The following is an 8,068-nucleotide window of genomic DNA, read 5'->3' as shown; positions in this document are numbered from 1 at the left end:
TAGGCATTTCATCAAACAACTCAAGCATAACAAAACTCTACTATAACAATAATTCTATGTCTTTCTCTAACCATCCAAAATGGGAGAAAACTCCCTCACATAGCTACAAATCCTGCCAAGGAATAACACTTCTAAAAAGGATTTCTCAATATCCTTCCATTCCATCTCAAACTACATTCTCACCCCACATCTCACTTCTCTTAATTGAAGTGTATGAACAACCATAAAGCAATAATTATCTCCATTTAAACCTTAATAACATAGCATATCACATGTATATACATACACACATAATTGNCCACCATAAGTGATCATAAGGATGTCACAATTTAGACTTATCACTGCTTGATTCCCTCGTCACGGTTCAACCACTTTAAGGACATATATTAACACATACTTATAGAATATGATTTACATAATATAAATGTGCATTTTATTAATAGAATAACATGATCCATAGAGTTGATATACAACAATATGATTAGCTCTAGGACACATACTCTAACAAGAATTTGATTGCTCGATAACTATATACTATTGACATGTAACAACTTTTGCTAAATCTTTGTCTGTTGGGTGGCAATAATGCCTTGTTAGAGGCCAACCTTTGTATATGTATAGAGAGATGATTGATTGGTGGTCAATCATGATTCTATTCACTGCCAACATGATAGGGGCCTATGGGGTCACACACATGAGAAGGTTGAATGCCAAAGATTTAATGCTTTAAGGGTTTATGGAGTGGACTGTAATGTTTCTAGAATTATGTTGTTGCATAATTTTGGGGATTGGTGATGACAATTCTGATCTCTTTAATAAACCGAGTCAAGAAGGCATTTAAAGGTTTTTCAGTTAAAAGGGCATTTTGGTTTTTTGATAAAATGGGTATTTATATAATTTTGCTGTGTAATTGAGTGAATGTAAAATTCACTTAATTATGGGGTTGTTGCCTATGTTTATTCCTCCATGGAATGGAATTAGCAAAATTACAAATATTAAAATTAAATAAAATACCCACTAAGTCTATTCTACTTTGGATTACCATAAAACCTATTCTACTTTGGAATAGTGTTATACATATTCCCATATGGATTAGGGTTAACTTAAGTGTGCATATTAAAGCACACTTATTGTAGAATAAAAATGCGTAATCTTGAGAAGTGGTGTTGTTCTTAAAATAGAAAATCAAAACCCACAGCCGCACCTTTCACTCAAATTGTAAACCGCAAACATTATTCAATCTAGTAGTTGACTTTGTTCTTGACTAATTTGGGTGCCTTCGTGTGGATACCATGAGTTTGATTCGACTCTTGAATAGGTTTCCAAAATAATCGAATCAAAGAGAAGGAGCCGTCAACAAAGGTATAAACTAAACTTGTATGGTTTTCTTTTAAACATAAACACATATAATCAACTCTCTGATCATGGGTTTTCGAGGAATTATTAAAAAGAAAAATTTCTTCCGTTGTGTCTTAACGATAATTCCTTATAGTGGTATTAGACCTTAGGGTTTTTGATTATACGTGTTTAGTTAATTGAATGGAAACATGTATTTGTTTTTTAGAATTGCATGTTTTAAGGTTTATATGGATTCAATTAATTTGATTGATTAATTGAATGATTGATTGATTTTAAGATTTGTTGGTTGAATTATTTGGTTTAAGGATATTGAAGTTTTGATGAGTTAAAATTCTTAGCCATGTGTTGCCGCACACGGCCAAATCCCATGGTTGTGTGTTGCTGCATATAGCCACAAGTTGTGCGTGCTACTTGTAGTACCAAATAGCAGCCTATGCATTGTTGCGCGTAGGTAGCTGATTGTTGCCTGCGTTAAGCAGCAGGTTGCATTGATGCCTGCTGCCCAATGCAGCAACGAGCAAATACTCAAGTGTAATTGCACGTAAACTGCCTACCCGCTACTCGTGGCAATAGTGAGCAAGTGCTTGCACATTGTTGGGTGCAAGCTACTTGCTAGCTGTTCATGGTAGCATCAAGCAGGTGCTCGTGCGTAGTTGTGTGTGAGCTGCCTGCTCATAGCTCATAGCAGTAGTTGTTGCTTGCAGCAGAAAGTGGGAAGACTTATTTGCGCATTGTCGCGCACAGGCAAGTTGTGGCTAGCCTCGCAGGCACTTGTCCGATTGCTCCAGCAAGCAAAGGCAAGGTTGTCTGCATGCTTACACCCGTAGGCAAGTCCGCAAGTAGGCAATTCGTGAAGTTGTTTCGTGGTTGAGTGAGAGTTGCCTTAATTATTTCATGAAGGCAATGACCATTTTGCTCTTATTCACGAGCTTGCAAATAGTCCTTGTGTTGGTGCACATGGGCTTGACGTTTGTGCATTGTTGTGCACAAACTAATGAAATTATAGCATACATGTTGTCGCATGTTTGGGGTTAACTTGCAATTTCTAGAACTTTTGGACCAATAATAATTCTAAAAATTTCAAAGGGGTAAAAGTAATTTTACTAAAGTTATTAAAAATTGATTTTTTTGAATGTTTGCTATTTCTTGATGTATGACTATGGATGGTGTCTAGTAAATGAGCCTTTTAACCTATGGATGTATTTTAATCTTTTAGGTATGTATGATTGTAAATTATAATTTAATTAAAATAGGGCCTGTGTGCCCTACATTTCTCTTTACTTCTTGATGTGAGTTCTCTTCTCATCACACTCCCCTCAAATGTAACTCGAGGTTTCTAAATTTATTGATATAAAATTAGTGTAGGTTTTAATTTTACCGTAAATTTGAGAGATATAATTTGTAATGTACTTGAAAATGGAACAAGGGAGCTGCAGTCATACTAGAAGACTCAAGAAGTTTTAATAAAGGACCTGTAGGTTGACTTAATGATCCCTCTAGGCTTAAGGAAACAGATTTTAGCTAGGCCATGTACTGGCAAGTTTATTTTAATAGTATGCATGCTAGGTTTAAGGGGTTTTGAAGAGGAAAGGTTGGAGGTTGAAAGGGTAGTGGAAGATTAGATTTTGGCGCCTGAATAAAGTGGAATCGGCACAAAAATAGCAAAACCCAAACTTGGGATGACCAACGAATGATGGGGTAAAAGATGCGAGGATCAAGGTGATTTTGGTCAAGGGAGGACAAGGAATCTGGTGATGGTCATGGTCATGGTCATGGTCATGGTCATGGGGGAGGCCAACCATGCCGAATTTTGGCCAAATCGACTGTAGATGGCGATTCAAACGTTGGTTTAGAGTTTTTATGTATTTCTTGGTTTTTGAATGGAATTGATGACTGGAGGTTGATTGGGATTGTTTTAGAAGTGTTTGGTATTGTTTTTTCTGGGTTTTTGGATCGATTCCAGCATTGAAGATTGGAGATTTTGAAGTTAGCACTTCAATTGTTCGACAAAAGGCTTAAGCCAACTGTCGTGGACCTCACCTGCCCAACCGATGCCTTCAAGCCTTTTGCCATCGATCTCACCTGCCCACCCGACTGTTGAACCGCACGATAGCATCACGCCCACTTGCTACTGTGATTGTGTGTGTTTGGTTGAGAGATTGTTGGGTTTTGGAGAGTTGTGTTTGTTTTAATTGTTGATTGGAATTGATTGAATGGTGGGTTGATTGATTAAAAAAATTAGACTAGATGGAGGTGTTATTGGTGGTGGTGGAGCAGGAGGATAAAAAGGTGGAGTTGGTGGTGGGTCATGATAGAGGCTAAGAAGAGAAGAGAAGAAGAAGAGAGATGGGAATTTTTGTCCTCACAATGAACATCACTATATTTAACGAAAATTATTAGTGAAATATAACGTTTGGGTAGTAAAGTTGTATTTTGAAACTTTTTATGGGGCAAAGTGTCATTACGGAAAATAGTCGTTTACTCTTTTTAAAATTAACAAATGAGTAATATGAGAAATAGTTTTCAGCTTGGTGTAACCTGTCCATTGAACATGGCATGCTTTTAAGGAGCTATTTTCATTAATTTGCAACCCAACTATATGAAGATCAACTAAACCAAACAATATCTTCTCCCTTGTGAAGATATTGCTTCTATTGGGACAAATTAGAACTATAAGCAGTGTTCTGGACTTGCTCACATTAGCCTGTTAAGGTATTTATTCAGTGAGTCTTACAAGAACATAGAAATCAATAATTTGACTATGCTTTAGCAGAGTTTTTGTTAATTTGTATATTTCTACTAGGCAATTTATAGAAGAAGAACCATGTTACTTTGGTGGAAGGTTTATTCACATGAAGGCATTGTAAGTGATTGATCTCGATAAGGCAGTGGAAAAATAAAAATAAAAGAGAAAATCAATCACTTTTTCTATGCCAAGATCCGGGTATAGATCAAACTGTTTACAAGCTAATAAACAGAAAAATATGTACAATGTAAATCAAAACCAATAATCCATACAAGGATTAGGAATACATTACCAACGTTTGAAGGCTCCTTCAATACTTTGATTTCGCTTGCCGATTCAAGAAGAGAATCGCACGAACGTCGTCCACACAAAGATAATCTATAGAACCTACTATTGTTTTGCTTGAACTAATAGAAGGCTTCAAGAATCAAGTGAATCAAAAGAAAAATCTTTGATTCACATACACTTTGAAGTTTGAAAAACATGAGAGAGAAGAAAAAGGTGGCTAGGGTTTTTCTTTTCAATCAATGAATGAATTGTTATATTATGTTTTAATTAAGTTTCACTTATATAGTGTCACTTAATTAAAACCCTAATCCCAATAGGAATAGCCATGAACTTTTAAGTTAATTCATCCTTGCCACCAAACGCACCCTTTATGGTATTTTAATTTTAATTGATTATTAATATAATTAAAATCAATTAACATTTAATTGTTAATGATAATCCATTTAAATATATGCGCACATATATTTAAATATAATCTCACTAATTTTAATTTTAATATTAAAATTAAATACAGGCAACAACCTCAACAAATTTAATTGCACTGTGAGATTACCAAAATTGTTAGAGTAGATGTCCTAGAGCCAATCAATTATTGTAGAATTGACTTTTTGTAATAATGTTCATTAATCAATAAAAGACATTTTATTCTATATCGCGTAAATCATTATTATTGCAATATGTATTGATATATGTCTTTAGAATGGTGGAACCGTGACGAGGGTATCAAGTGTTTTAAATCTTGATAGTGAGAACTAGGTGTGCATACGAGCCGAGCCGAGCTGAGTAGCAGCTGGCTCGAGCTCGGCTCGGTGAGATAAGGTGGGAGCTCGTCGAGCTCCAGCTTGTGAGCTCGAGCTCGGCTCGTCAATTAAACTACATGGCTCGAGCTCGACTCGGCTCGACTCGTGTAGTTCCGAGCTGAGCCGAGCCGAGTTCGAGCTCGAGCCAAGCTCGTTTGCAGCTTTTTCCCAGCAAATCAAAGCACAGCGTCTTCTTCTTCTTCTTTCGTTTTCCCAAAACTGCCACTTCTCATCAATGTGAATTACCACTGCAATTTACACCTTCTTCTTCCACAACTCTTTTTCATTCTCTCTCTCTTCAAACCCAGCTTCAACTATTGCAATTATTTTCATTTTTTGTGTAAAATGAACACATTTGTCTCTCATGAACTCAACAACTCATCTGGGTTTTTCTCAAAACACATTTTACACAGCAAATCAAAATGAACAGCAAATCAAAATTAACAAAATCAGTCATTGACGGTAAGGGAATCAAAGTTTATTTTGTTAGTGGAACTCGCTTACCTCATGGCAACGACGTGGTGCATACCTTGCCTGAAACTTTTTATGTGGTGGATTTTTGAACCTTTTAATTCTGGACTGATCAAATTCTTTAGTTTTCTTCATCGCATATGATTGATCTTTATGAAAAAGAAACACCTTGTGGAGCGTGTGGTGCATAATGCTTGTTATTCAAGCAAAAGCAAATGGCATTTGTTAATGCTCGTTTATGGCACCAACCAATTCTCACGTGGATAATGCTATTTGATGAATTAACACACGTGATAATGGATGCCTCAAATGAAATAAATGCAAAGAAGGCTTTTAAAGTGGTTCGGATGCTAAGGTAGCAAATCCTACGTCCACTGATTTGTATTGATATTAGTGTGGGTCAGGTCGCGAAGCGGACTGACGTACAAAAAGTTATGAAAAGTAAGTGTTTTTCTTTTACAAGAGAGAGAGTTGTTTTTTGTCAAGAATGGCCGAATCCCCCTAATGGAGGGGTCTTCCTCATTTTATTTCAAACTGAAGCGTGTAATCATCATTAAATCCATGGGTTGGTGTGATTGTCAGGATGTAATCCGGCTTTACGTCCCATTTTCCTTTTTCCAAGCTGATTTCGCACGACTTGCTGCAGAGGAATGGACGCGTGTGAGCTCCATGTTACTTTGAAGGTCTGACGTGTGCATGTTGCCCTGACGGGAGCAGGTCACCCGTAACGTGACTTTCCCACGTCAGCCCTTTATTTCCCAGGGTATAACAGCATTTGTATATAAACGTGTAATGAACTGTCATAAACGCAAAGCACCCACAAAAGTTTCAAGTGTTTCAAGTTCATAGAAATAGAGCTCTGAAACTGCTCATTTCAACTAACATTTGTCATCTTTTGGTAGTAGGTAAAGCTAATCAATGGCTTTTCTTCTCTGTTTTCCACTTTTGGCAGATGGCTTGTGTTCATGTAATGTCTTTGATATATAAGGTCATCTACTTATATGTTGATGATTATAACGATGCTGGTTTGCATCCGAAAAAGTTTCAACTGTAACATGTTCGTATTTTACACATGTGCCGCAGGTTGCAGAGATTTTTTCTGTCGAAAGTAGAACAGAACTTTCAGTGCATCGTTCTTCTTTTTTTATTTTTTTTATTTTCGCATTGTGTAATATTTTGATGGGCAAACCCGGTTTTAGATTTCTGGTTTTACATTCTCTATCTATTTTCCTTATTGTCCGAGATTCAATTGTTACTGGAGAGAGGAGAACCAAACAATGAAACAAACACTCTGTTTTTGAGATCTCTGTTTTTATTACCAGTTTTTTGAAATACTTGCAAGATCAGTTTTCTTATATTTTGGATTTGATCAATAGTGTGATTTTACTTTTTAAACTAATTAACATACTAAAATTGTTAAACTTGACGGGAATGGCTAAGGACTCAAAGTCCTTCTCTAAGTATTATTCAGATTCTTTAGTTTTTCTGAACGGTTTACACAATTCGATTCCAATTTCCAAGTATTATTCAGATTTTTGTTAGTAGATGCCCCCGAAAGCTGATGATTCAAGTGGGTTCCGTAATATATATTCTAGATATACAAAAACATATAATATATTGTATTCCAACGACTTCAGACACATCTCTAAGGCTGCTAATGCCTATACCAAAACCAAATTAGTCTAAAATTCTTAAAATAATAGTCATAAAACGAGTTTAATATATTAATGTATGGTGGTAATTAAATCAAAACTCACATTATTGGGAGCCTATGGGTCCACAGTATATATATAAAAATTGGCAATATATAATATTGTATTGGAGGAAAGTTACAAGAAGAAAGGAATGACTAATGTAATATCAAAGCACTGCATTTTAGAGAGGCCAATGGAAATCCTAGAAAACAAAAACTGATTGCAGTGGAGGAAATTGTCAGCGGCATTAATGAAAGACAAATCACGAGCAGAGTGTAGAGAACCCAGAATGCATGCTTTACGTATATAATGAATAAAAACAGTCAGTTGATATAATCTTTTGCTAATACTTCCCCTTAAGAAAAAATGGTTTACTTTTCAACTATTCAATATGCCTCCTCAAATCAACTTCCAAACCTGCATTAATCTGCAGCTTAAACCATTTTCTCAAGTCAACTCATTAAACTTCAAAATTTCACATTTAAAATTGCAACAATTAAACTTGCAGCAATATCAGCTCCAACAAATTTGCAGCTCTGCAACAATCAACTCATCAACAACCTACAATCAACTCCTTAAACCAACTGCATTAATCTGCAGTGCAAATCAACTGCAATTCAACCATAAACCTGCAGTTCTACACTAATATCTGCAGCAAATCTGCAGTTCTGCAACAATCAACTCCTCAAACCAAGCTGCATTAATCCTGG

At 35.9% G+C, this 8,068-nt stretch overlaps 1 long non-coding RNA gene across 1 annotated transcript; it reads left to right on the top strand.

The window, feature by feature from the left end:
• Positions 1-1,227: 1,227 nt before the first annotated feature.
• Positions 1,228-6,967, top strand: LOC116141798. Its single transcript, XR_004129887.1, has 2 exons — positions 1,228-1,362; positions 6,617-6,967. It is a non-coding gene; the product is annotated as an uncharacterized LOC116141798 (long non-coding RNA).
• Positions 6,968-8,068: the final 1,101 nt, after the last annotated feature.

The sequence above is a fragment of the Pistacia vera genome, unplaced genomic scaffold (genome assembly GCF_008641045.1).
Source record: "Pistacia vera cultivar Batoury unplaced genomic scaffold, PisVer_v2 Contig400, whole genome shotgun sequence".
Taxonomy (NCBI): Eukaryota; Viridiplantae; Streptophyta; class Magnoliopsida; order Sapindales; family Anacardiaceae; genus Pistacia; species Pistacia vera.
The sequence above is the reverse complement of the archived record's forward strand: the minus strand, read 5'-3'. Positions and strand labels throughout refer to the sequence as shown.